Genomic DNA, 16,730 nt, shown 5'->3' with positions numbered 1-16,730 from the left:
TGGAGGAAAGGCAAAGGGGGATGGCAGGAGGTCAATGGCTTATAGGAGATGAATGGGAAAGAGAGGCTGAGAGGGGTTGGCTGAGACCATCCAAGTGGGGAACAGGTAATTGGAAGGCAGAGAAGCATGAGAACATGGAAGAGGGAGTCAACAAAAGTGAACAAAACTGCTGATGAATATCTGAGACAATGTTATTAGACATACAAAAATACTATCAGTTCAATTTTTAAAAGCAACACAGAATATCAGAAGGTCATTGTTACATTTAATAAAGAAGTCAGGAGAAACACTGGTGAATATTTGCCTTTTGCTTTCTTTTCTTCAAGATTTATTCAAGACCACCCGGAAAATGCCTTTTTATTCACAGTCTATAATTACTAGGTTTCATCTTTACTTATTGCTTCTGACAAATAAAAACATATGTTAACGTGCTCTAGTCTAAATACTAGTGTTCAGCACTAATGATTTAATTACCATGGCATGCAATCTATGTACACATTTATTCTATTCATTTCCTGCATTAAGTAAATCTTCCATGACCCAGACTTATTTGGAAAGTGACAGTAAAATGCAAGAAACTAATCCAAAACATTGACTGTTTCATCTGGGAGAATCGGACCATGCAGAGAACAAAAGCTGAAGAGATGGGATTAATTCGCTCCTTGTATATTTATTGAGCACTATACAAACAGGAGGAAAAAACACATGAATAAGTGCAGTTTTTGCCATCAAGGAACTTACTGTTTAGTAGGAGGTGGGGAGGACTGACTCTAATAAACAATTTAATCAGGTGTCACTGGTGTTAGAAAAAGAGTGAATAAGGTGCTATGTATGGAAAGGATTTTATTCCAGACTAGAGGGTGAGAGGAAGAGGGAAGTGACAGAAATGGTAGAAGGAATGAGTCCTAAGCTGAAGTTTGGACAAGACAGAAGTGTATTGATATTCTAGGCAGAGATCCATGAACAATGGCCTGAAATTGAAGAGAACAAGACAGGTTCAGGGAGGTGAGATTAGTTGCTTATGTGGCAAAATCAGACATGGAATCTGATGGGGGAAACAGTGAGGGATGCATGGAAAGGAAAGCAGGGGGAAGGCCAGTTGAGGCCTGCTTTTGCTATTTGGACTTTAACTTAAAAGCCATGCAGAATCCTGGGAAAATATGAAGACAGGAGGGACATACACATATTTGCGCCCTAGAAAGTAACCTCTGGACAATATTAAGGAGAATAGATCAGAGAAAGTGATGTGCTGAAAGAAGGTGTGCTCCAGGGTAGTTTAATGAAACATTAGAGGATATGTGTGTGTTGATTAGATATTTGTGTATTGAGCAGGGTAATGGGCCATGGGTGTTAAGCTAAAAGGACAAAGAAGAGAATAGAGTAACTGAATGATGAGAAAAGAATCAGCGATCTGATCATGAGCCCAAAGAACAAATGTAGGATAAAGGAGATGTGTGTGTCATAGGGAAAGATAGCCTAGTTCTGGGAGGAGTGAAATAGGGTCAAGGTGAGAAGGTGAAGGAAACATTTGTGAAAACTGAGAATATGAGAGAATTTATCTGCATAGGGATCTTGAAGGCAGCCCAGGTGGCTCTGCGGTTTAGTGCCGCCTCGGCCCAGGGCGTGATCCTGGAATCCCGGGATCAAGTCCCATGTCAGACTCCTTGCATGGAGCCTGCTTCTCCCTCTGCCTGTGTCTCTGCCTCTCTCTGTGTCTCTCATGAATAAATAAATAAAATCTTAAAAAAAAAATAGGGATCTCGACAGAATAGCATACCAAGAGAGGAGAGACCTAAGATTGGAGGTTCGAAGAGAGGAAGCTCAGAGTAGTATGGGTGTTATGCTAACAGAAGAGGACAGATGGCTGGAGGAGTTTGATTCTGGCTATGACAAAAGGTGACATGGACGTGAAGTATCTTGGATCCTCTAATAACTCTTACATGGTCACACAGATGGTGAATAAGAGCTGGTTATAAATCTTTGCTTTTTAAATTGTCAGTGCTGATGTATTTACAGGTTGGTCCTTATAAAGTCCATATGCATGTGTGTGTGTGTGTATGTGTATAAAACGTCCTTATAAAGCATATTTATATATATAAAGTTTAATTTATCATAATAAGGCAAACACATATCATTTGAAAAAGATAAATGTGAAACTAGTGAAAAAAATTTATTATAGTTTTCTAAATGACACATTAAAAAATGTAGCTTCTTTTTCCCCAAATCTGAACACTTTTAAGAAAATTAATTATACATTAAAGAAACTAAAAAGGAAAGAAGTTCCTTCAAACATTATATTTATCAAAATAGCTGACCAGCTTCTAAAGGCTTTTATTTTAAACAGTACAATTGGTTTTATTAATTGAATTGCTTTATAAAAGTTTATAGGAAAATGTTTTGTAGACTTCCAGGTGAGGGTGAGGTTATGGGCTGAAATTCAATTTATAATGACAAATAGTATTGAAGTGGAGAGGAGCTGGCATCTACACGAGAAACTAGAGATGGTTGCCTTCCTCATGGCAGAACCTTCAGGAACATCTAAGTGTATGCAGATAGGGACAGCTGAATGCGGAGCATCCTACTACAAAGCAATCACTTCACCACTAGTTAAGTAAGGAATCCCTCCTAACTTAGGACTCCTGTCTATATTCCTTGCATATTCATCTTTTGTATTTACTTGACCAGAGATAATTTCCTATACTTTTAGAACGAATTTAGCAGTTCTACCATTTTTTTTTTTTTTTCAGTGAACCACTTATCTCCATTGTTAGTTCATGTGGTTGGGGTGGTGCTGGTAATATCTGTATTTAAAAAGACTGGATTTGGGTCACCTGGGTGGCTCAGTGGTAAAGTGTCTGCCTTCTGTTCAGGTCGTGATCCCGGGGTCCTAGGAATGAGTCCTGCATCAGGATCCCCAGACAGAGTCTGCTTCTCCCTCTGCCTATGTCTCTGCCTCTCTCTCTCTCTCTCTCATGAATAAATAAAATCTTAAAAAAAAAAAGACTTGATTTAGCTGTGAATGATGGAAAACCCAAGATAACAGTTAAAACAAGGCTGAAATGTATTTTTTCATGCAAATGAAGACCGCAGAAAGACCAGGACAGGCAATGTATCTTATGATGTTACAGATCTAAGCTCCACCATTTCTGTTGATCTACTGTCCTGTCCCATTAAATTCACTTTTCTGAAGAGGCATGTATCGCTTCTTACCTGCTGTTGATCAGAATGCAGCCACAAGCACACATCTAGCTGCAATAGAGGCTGGAAAATTAAGCCACGAGGCCAACTAAAATCCAAGGGTTGTCTTTGTAAGGTAAAAAAAGGAGAATAGATTTTCAGTGAAACTAGCAATCTCTGCCACTCAGCTCTTGGTTCTAGAGTGACCATCAGAGCACTGTATCCTCTTGGCTGCTATGATTGGTTCAGAGATAGGTTCACATCCAAAGCCTGTGTACTGCAAAGTGTATCAATGATTTTAAGAGAAATGGTAAATAGACCAAACAGATATGACTAAATTCTGAGAAGCTCTCTTCTTCTAGACTTAATGGTGGGTCAACATAAGCCTGGAGCTGCTGGACGCCACCATAACACCATAAGAGAAACGCCAAAGAAGAAAATTGATCTAACAGATGGAGAGATGAGGACTGACAACATCTAAGCCTGGAATAGAGCCATGTCTGAATTTTGACTGAGATATTTCAATTAAGTAAGTCAATAACTTTTTGTTGGGTTTTTATTACATAGAATGAAAAGTTTATTGGCGAAAAGAGAGGGCTGGAGCTAAGGGAAACACAAAGGGAATATACCCTTGTATTCTACTTTACCACCATGAATCATCTCCATTTAAAAACGGAATCTGAAAAACAAACAAACAAAGAAAATACCTTAAATCTGGGGCAAGATGGTGCACTTCTATACACAAAAATAAAAGAATGAAAGATCAAAGAAGCCCGCATCCAGACACATTCTTGTAAAGTCTTAGAGTATTAAGAAAAACTAAAGCATTCTAAAATTTTTCAGAAAGAAAAAAGATGTCTGCAATGCCTACAACACCGAAGGAAAATAAGTTTCAACCTTGAACTCTAAGGTCACAGAAAGCCATAACCAGGTATGACAAAACTAAGATATTTATAGACGTGTAAGAGCCTAAAAACCTTACCATGATTTTCAACATATAATTGTATTCAGTAGCTAGCAACTGAGATCAGAAATAGCAGTTGCTCAAGTGGCATATGTTTTTCTGTCTTCCTTGTCAAATGTATTTGTAGTCAGTATCCATATTTGTATGTACAATATATTGTAACACGGCTAGTATAGCAGTTCTATGATGTCAACAAGGACACAGATTCCCCTCTTTTTGTTGTGCTGTTCTTGGTGCATGGCTTCCATTCTCAAGACTGCCTCATGTTTCAAATGACTGCTGGAGTTCCTCCTGTCACTTCTGCATTCCGGTTAGAAGTAGGTGCATGTGTGTCTGCTGAGTGCTTACCAGCTATTTCAACCATTGAAAGGGTCTTCCCTGAAGTTGCACCCAATGCCCTCTTAAATTATTAGAATTACTTAGCTGCACTTATTTGTGCACTTTTCAGTCTAAAAAAATAAATTGGGACTCTGCTCTTAAGTAAAGAAGGTAGGGTAGATATTGAGGTCACTAGGTCCCACACCATCTAATGAGCAGCCACGCCTCCCAAATCTCATTCTGTAAAGTTAGCTGAATTTGTACTCTAGATAAATGAGTGAGTAGATTAAGAAAGAAAAAAGACATACTAACAACGAAACAGACAGTTATAAAGAAAAAAAAAAAAACACCTCGGGATGATAATGGTTTATTAGGTCTAAGAGAGGCTCTTTTAGAATGGAGTAGAAGAATGGTGGGCTCTGTGACAGTGGTCTCTTAATGTAAAAGTCTTAAAAGGAATTGTGTCATGAAGGGGATGGAACAAATTTGAGATGAGATAAAGCGTGTTATTCAAGATAAAAGGAAAAACAATACAGAATTCAAGAGAAAAATTAAATTGTATATAAACAATTGATTTCAAGCAATTGTTGGAATGTAAGACAATTCATCTTTGTCTTGATGCTCTTAATATTCTCGTCTAAGTGGCTCAGGAGTTATGGTATTGTTTACATAGGAAAAAAGAATGTAATCCTAGTGCTTATTCATAATAATATAATAATGTCTTAATGGTTTTCAGCTTTAGTCAGCCCATGGATAAACTCTGTAAAACTTAGTTGTAAATGCAGAACTTGGAATGTAAATACTAACAAAATTCCAGTATACATGTAAAATAATAGCACACAGTCAATGGGAAGTGGAAGGACAGAGGAATTATGAAAGGGAATAGAGGTGCACTAATATTTAAAATATGAAATAAAATATAATAGCCAATAGAAGAATCACACACACACACAACACAACACTCACACACAACACACACACACACACAAATGCTACTATCAAGTGCTGAGAAGGGGAAGAGGGATTAAAAGGTTACTAAGGAAAACTATTTTTAATTTTAGGAAAATCAATATTTATTTGGAATATTTAACTGAGGCAGAGATATATGTATGTTATTTAGTGTTTTGAAGGTAACAGAAAGTAAAACAGGTTGCTCCTGGGGAGTAGGACTATGAGTTTGAACAGGTATCGGATGGGGAGGTATAGAAATTATGATACGCTAACATTATTATTTGATTTGTTCACACATATCTTTAAAATATGACAAAAATAAAAGCAGCAATAACAAAAGGCTTCAAGTTTGGCCTGGGAGGCTTACAAAGCACAAATCTCAGCAGAGAAGCAAGGGCTTAATATTGGAGTAACATGGGCTTCTCTCTTATGTGGTGGGTGACAGGTAGGCAACTGGCCACGGACCCAGTGTGAACCCACTCCAGCCAAAGAAACTGGATACCAAAAATTGACTGTCGGTGAAGTAGCTTTACTAAACACAGGAGGAAATGAGAATAGAAAATGTTCCTCCTCTGGGACTGTCTTCAACTTGGACTGTCTCCTCTCAGGTTGTTGTATAACTTAATTATTAATTGAATTTAGATCTATTGGTTTTGTTAGCATGTTTGAAAATTCTAAGTATAGCCAGGCATATAGTGAGGGGGGACAAGATGTGCTCTATTTAGAGATATATGTATCTTAGATAAATATCATAGGGAACCAGTGAAGAGATTCACAATATAAGAAAATAGCTAATAGCAGTTATTATGAAGAAACAGATCACAATTTAAGAATAATTATGATAATCAACAGAATTAAGTTGTACAACTTACTGAAATGTTAGGAAAAGATTAGGAATGGTTATATGGTAAGCTAGTCAGGATAGGCAGGGTTTTGCTGCAGTAACAGTCTAAAATCTCAGTGATCTAAAGCAGGATGATTTGATTTTTTGTTTATTCCACAGATTTAACATAGGTTGAAAATGGGCTCTATTCCAAGTTGTCTTCATTTTAGGACCCTATAGTATTGCTGATCACAGAGGCACAGGGATTTTAAAGTGAACATGACAAATATCCCATGGCTCTTAAACCCATGTTAAGTAGTAAGATCTATGCTTGCCTTCCACTCACATTTCATGGGTCTAACCAAATGATATGGTCATGACAATCTGATTAGGGAAAAAAAAAAATACAGTCCCTGTAACCAAAAATGGAAGACTTACTATGTGTGAATAGCCTTAATTACTTAATATCATATTAGGGAATGAAAAAGCAAATCCAAAATGAAAATCATCAGTAGAAATTCAGAAATTAATTGTAAATTCAGCAAATCAAATGACTTATTTGAATGACAAATGATAATTACTCCCAAAGTACAGTAGAAATATTTTAAATAACCCCTAAAGATAATAAGAATGAATACAGTAGCTACTGAACACCAGAGACAGGAGATGAAACATGCAATATTTCTTAATAAAGATGAGAGGAAAAACACTGAAGAAGCTTTTGGTCTGAGAAAGGCCCATGTGTAGAGATCAAAATGCTCACTGAGCAGTAGGAAAAGTTAATGAAAAGATTAAAATGTCTAGATATATCCTGGCTCAATTTTAAAACCTCAAGAATAATGAAAGAAACCTGGGTATGCAGAAAGGGAAAATTTACTTTCCTGAAATTGAAATATACATTTAAAAAAGTGTATAAATTATCATTGAACACCCCAATGAATTACCCCATGAGAAGACATTTGTGTTCACGATTCAGGCTAAGAAATGGAACATTCCCAGTACCCTTAAAGATATCCTTATGCAGTCTCCTCCCCAAAGGTAATCACCATCTTAACCTCTAAACCTGTATCAGTTTTGCCTAGTTTCAAACTTGGTATAAATGGAACGACATAATGGAAGCTCTCATATACTTTTTTTTTCTCTTACCTTTATGTTGAGGTTCCAACTTGTTTTATTATAATTGTAGTAGATTCAGGTTCATTGTTGTATATAATTGTACCATGTGAACATACTAAAATTCTTTTTTTAAAAATTTATTTATTTATTTATTTATTTATTTATTTATTTATTTATTCATGAGAGACACAGACTGAGAATGAGAGGCAAAGACATAGGCAGAGGGAGAAGCAGGCTCCTTGCAGGGAACATGATGTGGGACTCAATCCCGGATCTCGGAATCAGGACCTGAGCCAAAGCAGGCGCTCAACTGCTGAGCCACCCAGGCACCCCTAAAGTTCTTCTTTATTCTAGTGTTGATATACTCGATAGAGGTGTTTCAAGTTATTTACTATTACAAATAATGATTCTATAAACATTCACATACATATTTTTGCTGCACACAGGTATTTCTGTTGGATGTGAAATTGCAAAATTTAGTACTACATTGTTATCTTTATTGGAGGCCATCTCTGGGTGCCATGTTTAAAATTGCAATCTTCCTCCTTTTCTCTTAGAGATCACATTCTCTTTTCTCTGCTTTATTTTCTTCACAGCACTCAATCCTCATCAAATAAACTATGTTCAAATCATTTATTTCGTCTACTCATTTTTTTTATTGTCTATAGTTAGCTCATTGAAATATAAGCTCCATTAGGGCTGAGATTTGTGTTTATTTTGTTAATGGCTGTTTTCCCAACATATAGAAGAGGTGCTCAATAACTTTTGCTGAATGAATTAATTATTTTATATTATTATGAGTGAGGCTCAATATTGCGTCATATATTTTTGTACATTTGTAATTGTTTTTCTGTACACTGCCTATTTGTAGCTCTTGATTCCTCTTTGAGATTTCATACATATATTTTGAGAATTTGAAAATTTACTTTGTGTTTGTTATGTGTTTTGAAAAACTGTTTTCCAGTCTGCTGTTAGTCTTTTGACTTCATTTAGGGTAATTTCTTAAACATATGTTTTATTTGTATGTAGTTGATGTATCTATATTCTTTTTCCTTTGAGGTTCCTAGATTTTATGTCCAATTTAAAAAGGCCTTTCTTATTTCAATATTACGAATAAATAAACAGTGCTTTCTTTCTAGGCCTTTTATGCTTAGATTAAGTCTTTGCTCCATCAAAATTTATTTTGTTTTGAGGAATGAGGTTAGGATCCAGCTTTACTTTTATCTCAGATGATTTATAGAATTAACCCTGCCTTCGCCACTAATTTGAAATACCATCATTACCTTAAAGGTAAGTCAATCATGTTTGAATCTATTTATTTTCCTTCTATTCAGTTTCATTGTTTGGCTTAACTTACCTGTGGTGTTATTATAAACATTTATTCATCACTAGTGCTCAAGTTTCAAAACTTTATATTTCAAATATATTTTAAAGCTGTATATCTATCCGTCTCTATTATTAGAATTTTCTAATTTTCTTCATTGTTAAAAGATGTCCTAGCTATCCTCACATATTTATTTTACAAGATGAACTTAATATATTTTGTTTAGTTTCATATGGCAGGCAAAATCAAATCCCAAACTAAAAACTACAAAGAAAGAAGCATGCAAACAATTCCTCGTTTGTTAATTAGGTTTGTGTTGAATATATAGATTAGTTTAGTGAGAAGTGACATAACCAGGGATTATATCTTCCAATCCAAAAGCATATATCTTTTCAGCTATTTAAATTCTCTTTACTGAGTTTTCATAGATTTTTAAAAGATTTTAAAATCTGGTCTAATACCATAATTATAAAATTTATATCTAAGTATCTTACCATGTTTCCTTGTTTTTTGAAATAATATACTTTTTCTCATATTTTATTTTCTGACTGGTATTATTTGAACATAGGCAATCTAGGGATTTTTATATATTAACTTTCCATTCCATCACTTTATTAAATTCTAATATTTCTCTAAGAGGCTTATATCCAATTCTCAAAAGCATATAGGTATCATTTTCTCGAACTATGATAATGAATTGATAAAAGCAGAATTTTATTAATACAAAAGGAAAAACATAGAATTGATTTATAAATCTGAGATTTAAGAATATTGAAAAATCCAATTAACTTAAAAATGTTCATCAGGTAGGTACATATTAATGAAGTTTTCAAAAGAAAAATATAGAGAGAGGGAAAATAAGCAATATACACTAACAGATTTAAAATATCACTAAATTGTTAGGTATAACTCTTTAACCGACTTTTTGATCTAATTTTTAGGTCTATGATCCATTCTGAGTTAATTTTTGTGTATGGTTTGAGATAAGGGCCAAGGCTCTTTTTTTTTTCTATTGGGATATTCATTTATTCCAATACCGTTTATTAAAGATAGTATTTGTTCCCTGAGCCACCCAGGTGCTGACGTGCAGCTCAGGCCCTAATCTCAGGGTCCTGGGATGAGCCCCTCATTGGGCTCCCTGCTCAGCAGAGATTCTGCTTCACCTTCTCCCTCTGCCCCTACCCCTGCTCATGCTTGCGCCTATGCACTCTCTCTCTCTTCCAAATAAATAAATAAAATCTTGAAAAAAAAATACCATTTGTATCCATATTAATATAATGTATCAATGGATTCCCTTCTTTTAAAAACATAAATCCTATCAGATTATGTCCCTTTGCTTTTGACTTCATTTAACCTTAATTACTTCTTTAAAGGCCCTATCTCTACTGTCACATTGAGAATTAGGGCTCCAACATATGAATGGGGGGAGGCGGCATAATTCATTTCAGAATGGTGCTCAACCCAAAGGACTCTTGTTTCCTATGTTCTTCAACAGTTCCACTTTTCTTCCTTCCATCTTTTAACTATAAATTAATTAAAAGGTAAGTATCAAACCCTCTTTGTTTCTCATTCTGACCTAGCTCTTCTGTCACACTCCATCTAAAAACCACTTCCAAATACTCTAGTCTATGGCACTCCCTAACCATGGAAGACATAACAAGTTCTCTAAGTGACAACATCATACCAAAGTGGAGGGGTCACATCACAATGAGACAAAGGGTAGATGTGCGACTATCTCCAAGTTGACTTTTAGGTTCAGTCTTTAACAACCAGAAATGCTCATCTGGATTTGTGTTAGTATTTCATTTTATATCCCATCACACAACAATGACAACCAACATTTATTGAGTGTTTACTATATACCAGGAACTCTTCTATGAGCTCTACATGCATCAATTCACCTTTGTAATTCTCATGACAATTTTATCCTAACATTATTCCAATTTTACAGACAAGGAAACTTAGTCATTGGGATGTTAAGTAAATTAATTAAGGTAACACAGCTTGTAAGTAACTGCAATTACCTTGTGGTCTGTCTCCTGGGGCCATACTACCAAACTCTGTGCTAGAACTATGATTATGTACAACATATCTTATGATAAAGGTGGCACTTTAAAACAAGATAAGGAAGTTTTAGTTTAAAAAAGGATGATTAAAATATTATTTGAAAAATGTTAAATAATTTTTTTCTTTATGGTTTACGTCAAATGAACTAAAGACTTGGATATAAAATGCAAATCCTTAAAAAGTAGAAAACACACAAATGGCCTTTAGAATACTTTCAGTAGGGGAGAGGCATTCCTATGCATGGATTTACAAGATGAAAACAAAGATAAAAACAAAGATAAATTAACAGATTTGACTATGAATACTTATTTAAGATAGTGTTATGCTACCAAATGCCACAAATGAATGAAAACAGGGAGAAAGTAATTGTGGATTAACAAGAAAATAAATGCTACAATAGAAAACCAGTATATAACATAACAAATATCTCACAGGAGGATATATGAACATATTTCATGTATGTACAAAATCACCAGATAAATAAAAATTAAAACATTTTTTTCTTTTTAAATAGTAAATCTATTTTTTAATGAAAAGTCCCGGTGGGTGAGGATGTCAGAAATTTTATACTCTTACATTGCTGAACTGGTGTGTGTATAATTGGTAAGATCTTACAGGAGAACAATTTTGTAATAGATATTTTGCATTAAACATTGCTCATTTGTCTTGCAAACATTGCTACCTTTATCCTAGCATTTCTATACTAAGAAAGTTACTCTAATGGAATATTTGTTTTTCTGTATATTTATTTTGTAAGGATATTTACTCAAGTTAATTATAGCAGTGAAATATCGGTAATAATCCAAATATCCCACATGAGAGGATTACCACAGTGGGTTGGAAAATTAATTTTGTTAATTTATCTTCAGACATATAACATTTCATTGCAGGGTTCAAGGTTGCTTTCAGAAGTAGAATCTCCAAACTGCCAAGTCAAGGCTTGAATTGAGAAACTAGATGATAGAAGATTCAGAGGCCTATGAAAACATTCGAGACTCCTGTCCTATGGCTTTTGACATAATGCGATTTTATTATATCACATAATTTGAACTCTGTCACATTAATTTAGTTTACCATATGCTGGGTAAAGTAAAACTTCTTTATGTTTTCTAGAACTGCTACAAAGAAGTAGCTTCCCTTGAGAAAACACCTATATCATCATCATCATCATCATCATCATCATCATCATCATCATCACCATCATCAAAGGGGTGGTTTTCACTTTGTCAATTTGGTTAAGCCAGGATATACTACTCTCTAAATTCCCTTCTCTGGGTTACAGTTGGCCAAAAAGAGATATTTGCATGAGATTTGGAAAGTGGAAATGAAGCACCGGTCATTATCCTTTAAAGACTGTTTTAGTCAGATGTCTTGATGGACAAATGCAGAAATGGGATCCTGTTTTTTTCTTACTCTCCTCTATTCCATGTCCAGCTCTCCTTCACAACTGATGACCATGTTGACCAAGAGCAGCTCCAGGCCTACCACTAAATGCTGGTCTGTAGACCTATAGTGGTAAGACCTAGACTGAAAAGATATCTTCTCATAGACTTCACAAAGAACTTGCCCTTCATAGTCTAGGGTTGCCATATAAAATACAGTTCAGATAAACAACAAATAATTTTTTGCCTAAATATGTCCCCTTACTTCAAGAGTTGATTATAGTAGTGAAAAACTGGTAATAATCTAATATCCCATAATAGAGAATATACCTGAATGCATTGGAAAATTAATCTTGATACTGTATCCTCTACTGTAAGTACATACTTATCCTTTAAAAATTTGTTGTTGTTTTACTGTTTTTCTGAAATTCCAATTTGATTAAAGAATCCTGTACTTTTCATTTGCTTCTATTTTAACTTCATCAGACTATTCTAACTTTTGTGGATTATGTGATCAGTTCTTAGACTGACTAATTGATGATCCACTTTCATAGCCTCCATCTCCCCTTCTAAACCTTAATTCCTTCAGCATCTTAAACTATTGTGTAAGGTCTAATTCTTAGGATAAACTGCCTTCCCCACAATAGTCATAGGGACTCTGCTCCTCTGATTCCTATATTCCTATATTCCTTCCAATAATAGTAATGGTGGTAATAAAAACAAAAGCAAATGCTAAGGTTTTTTAAAGCTTACCATGTGCCAAACTCTGTTAAATATTTTACAATAATTCTATATTAGTTAGTTACTCCCATTTAAATTTAATACATCTCAGAATTTGACTGATACACAGTACTTGGATACCAATTTCCATTGATCTCAGACAGTCTACTCCTCTCTTTCCCTTCTCTATTTTTCCTAAAGAAAATGTGAAGTGAATTAGTTACTTCAGATATCTGTGTCTGTTAAGAAAGGAAACTGAGGCACCAAGGATTTTAGAGGAATTCTCAATGTCATGTATTGAGTTAATAGAGCACTTGGAAGTAGAATTTATCATCTCTGATATTATAAACTGTTGTCTTGACTGTTGTGCTAAGTAAAACTATGTATCTCTAAAAGAAAGGGAAAAATAAACCTTGATATTTCAAAGAATCAGTCTCCATTAAATTTCTATATCCTGCATGAAAACATTTATTATTGATCAAAATGTCCAAATGTAACTCACTTCACAAGTTTTAATATTTATTTTTAATCCAAGAAGCTTACACATCCCTTTGTTGTTCTTTTTTTTTTTTAAAGATTTTATTATTTATTTGAAAGAGTGAGTGAGTAAGAAAGAGAGAGAGAGAGAAGAGAGAAGGAGAGAGGAGGGGCAGAGGGAGAGGAAGAAGCAGGCTCCTCACTGAGCAGGAAGCTCCTCACTGAGCTGGGATTCAATACCAGGACTCCGGGATCACGACCTGAGCTGAAGGTAGATGCTTAACCAACTGAGCCACCCAGGTGCCCCAACATCCCTTTATTTTTCTTATGAAAATCAGATTTCATATTATTTATCAAACATGTCTTGAGTTCAGTTTTTAAACATAAGTCTGGTTTTCACATACGTGCCTCCAAGACCTGAATAATGGGCTTAATATGTAACCCAAAGAAGAGAATTAAAGTAATTTCTTGGAATTTCTTGCTTTATCAGAGGTTATTTCTTTGAGAAGGATTTTCATGAGAAAAGTTTGTGACAAAAATTAAAGAAAAAAAGAAAATGGCAAATATTCAAAGTGAAATGAACTTAATTGGTATAAAGATTGCAATGAAAGAGTAACACTTATCCTTCCTTAACAAGTCAAACCTGAAACAATCTCGTGAGAAAATGCAATTTCAATATAATTCCAAGTGCTGCTATAAAACCTCTAAGCATAATTAAGATATTTTTCATTTGTTCTATAATTGATCAAATATAGGATTTCCAACCACAGCTGTTCAATTTTCTCTCTTTTTCTGATTTGGGGAATATTTGGCATATGCAAGTCCTTTTCTCCTACAGGTCAATCTCCCACATAACTCTCCATATAGTCCATGTATGATAAGGTATTTATTTTATAAAAAAACTACTTTTTTGGTAATACCCTACCTAATGTCCAGAATGGAAGACAGAGGGAGAAAGAGGAGAGCCTTGCCTAGACCAGGAAGACTGATGTCAAGGAGCTGGCTTTAGCTTCATGAATTATTGTTTATTTCCATAGTATTCATAAGCACATTCCTTAGCTTAAATTAGGTATAGTAATTTATAAAACTTACTTTTCAATTTCCATAGCTAGTCTATCTTACAAATTTTCCACAATATTCCAATAAAATAATCAACTATAACTGCATTGTGTAGTGACTTAGAACAGTGTTTCTTAGACTATCTGTGATGAAAAGGTAGTTGTTATTTCCCATCCGCTGCAAGCCAATATTGTGTAAAAATACAATAAACACAAATTACTATAAAAATAATCATATACTTGGATGTTGAGACTATATCAAATAGTTACAAAAGTTTTCAAAACTTATGCTCAGTTTCTGCACTTATTTTGTTATGGACATGCCCCAGCTGATGGACCATTCTTTGAGTAATATGGCTTTAAAGTATAGTATAGTCTTTGGTACTCAGTTGCTTGGATTCAAATCCCATCTCTGCTAGATTCCACTCACCTTGGTCAAGTTACTTCAATGTAAAATGAGAATAACATTGATACCTTCTTCAAAGGTTGTCACGAAAATTTAATGATATGCTATATGTGAAATACTGGGAAGAATGTCTAGCACACACTACAGAGTCAATAAAGGTAACTGCATGTAGTTTTACAATATACAAAATTTTTCCCCATACGCTTCATTTATTCCCATAAAACCGTTGTGGGGGTAGGCTAAAGAAGTTATGATGATCCTCCACTGTACATTTGAGAAAACCAAGGATCAAGTGTTTAAGTGGCTCCTCAAGTGTTCAAATGGTTGTACAGCTTGTAAATGACAAAGCCAGGAGTTATATTTGATGCTAGCTCTCCTTATTCTCTCTTCCCCATCTTGCCCCTCCTTCAAGGCATGTCAAAAGCTACACAAAATAGTTTTCTTCATACAGAAGAAAGTCTTCCCACTGGATTCCCAAGAGGTTTATGTCACACCTTGACAAAATAACAGGACCACCCTAGCAATATCCTTAATTGCCTCTCATTGAGTAGCTTCTCTCTTCCACAGGAGAGATTCTTGTTGACCCTGCTCCCTTTTTCCTTTTCAGAGCTACTGAAGAGCAAGATGTATACACTTTATGCTTTTAGCACAGAGTGCTGTATATCTGGTGTTAATGTGATGGCAGCTATATTTTAGGTGTTGGAATCATTGCTTGGAAAGTAATTTCCTACCCAAAGATGAAAGGTATGACCATTGCTTTTTGTGGGTCAGTGGACGGTTTTTGGCTTACCTTTTCTACTTGAACATGTTCAGATGATAGGAAGGTTTCTTTTTTCAAGGTTTGGATGTTTTACTTCTTATAGATCCAAAGAAATGTTTACTTCTTCCTGTGGTTAAATCATGCATATGAATTCTCAGAGAGCAAGGCACATAAGAAATTCATATGGGACATTAAACATTCTAGTAATTATGATATCTATTTGATTCAGAGACAAAGGAAGGAACCAAACTCGAGATGTGCTAAGAGAATAAAATTTCTCTGTGTTAGTAAATTAAAAACAGAGTTACAAAAAGCAAATACTGCAGATGCATTTTCTCCAATAATGCCTTCAGGGAAACTTACTTTCAGAAAAGAAAACTCTTCAATTATACAGCAGCACAAAATGAGCTTAGTGTAAACAAACCATTGTCCACTACTCTAAAAAAGGTAATGAACATCCATTAGCTAATTTAAAAACTAAATGATAAAATTACTTTCAAAATTGTGTAGAACAAAGAAACATGGGTGAAGGTAAACCCAAAGCATTCAGAATTATGTTTAAGTGCTACACCGTATATATCAAACATGTATAGAAATTAGTCCTTAAGAATGAAACACTCTCTCTTCTGTCAAAAGTGTCAAGTAAATGAAATAACTCAACCACACTTGTTTGGGAATAGCCCTGTGCTCTGAAAATTCCAGGCTGAGGTCAGGAGTGCTATAGCAACCACGACGAAAAGTGAGATTCCATTGTGCCCTAGACTCTTGTTTACTTCACATAAAGGACTGCACTAGAGAAATATAGAGAGTTCCAGGCATTGCACTGTTAGTGGCCAAAAAGCAAATAACCTTTAGTTGGAAAGTAAAGCTGTCCCAGACCTAATAGACAGGGATTGAGAGCTGACTGCAGTGAGCATGGTAGAAACTTTATTTTATTAAAGGTGAAGAAAGATTACCATGGCGGATACAACATTGCCTGCAATCTGTTAAATATTCTCTTTGTTGTACATTCTCAATAGGTGATCCAAAATTTTGAAGCCAGAATGAAAGCATGGACATATATGAGAAATAAGAATCCTAGTTAGAAAAAAAAAAAAAAAAGTCCATGATTAATTTGAGTTCCCTCAGAAGTAGACCCTAAGGCTAGAGTCTGAGAAGTAGCTATTTGGCAAGTGATCTCAGAAAAC

General features: G+C 34.9%; 1 long non-coding RNA gene across 1 annotated transcript in view; it reads right to left on the bottom strand.

Annotated features, from left to right (window-relative positions):
• LOC140637541 (uncharacterized) overlaps nucleotides 1-16,213 on the bottom strand; it is an 83,501-nt gene extending 67,288 nt beyond the window's left edge. The window contains exons 1-2 of the long non-coding RNA XR_012034635.1: nucleotides 15,907-16,213; nucleotides 15,574-15,670 (exon numbers count right to left, since the gene is read on the bottom strand). This is a non-coding gene — a long non-coding RNA (uncharacterized lncRNA). The remainder of the gene's footprint in view (nucleotides 1-15,573; nucleotides 15,671-15,906) is intronic.
• Between the last annotated feature and the right edge of the window lie 517 nt (nucleotides 16,214-16,730).

This window comes from Canis lupus, chromosome 8, assembly GCF_048164855.1.
Source record: "Canis lupus baileyi chromosome 8, mCanLup2.hap1, whole genome shotgun sequence".
In the NCBI taxonomy this organism is placed as follows: domain Eukaryota; kingdom Metazoa; phylum Chordata; class Mammalia; order Carnivora; family Canidae; genus Canis; species Canis lupus.
This window is presented reverse-complemented; position numbering and strand designations above follow the sequence as displayed.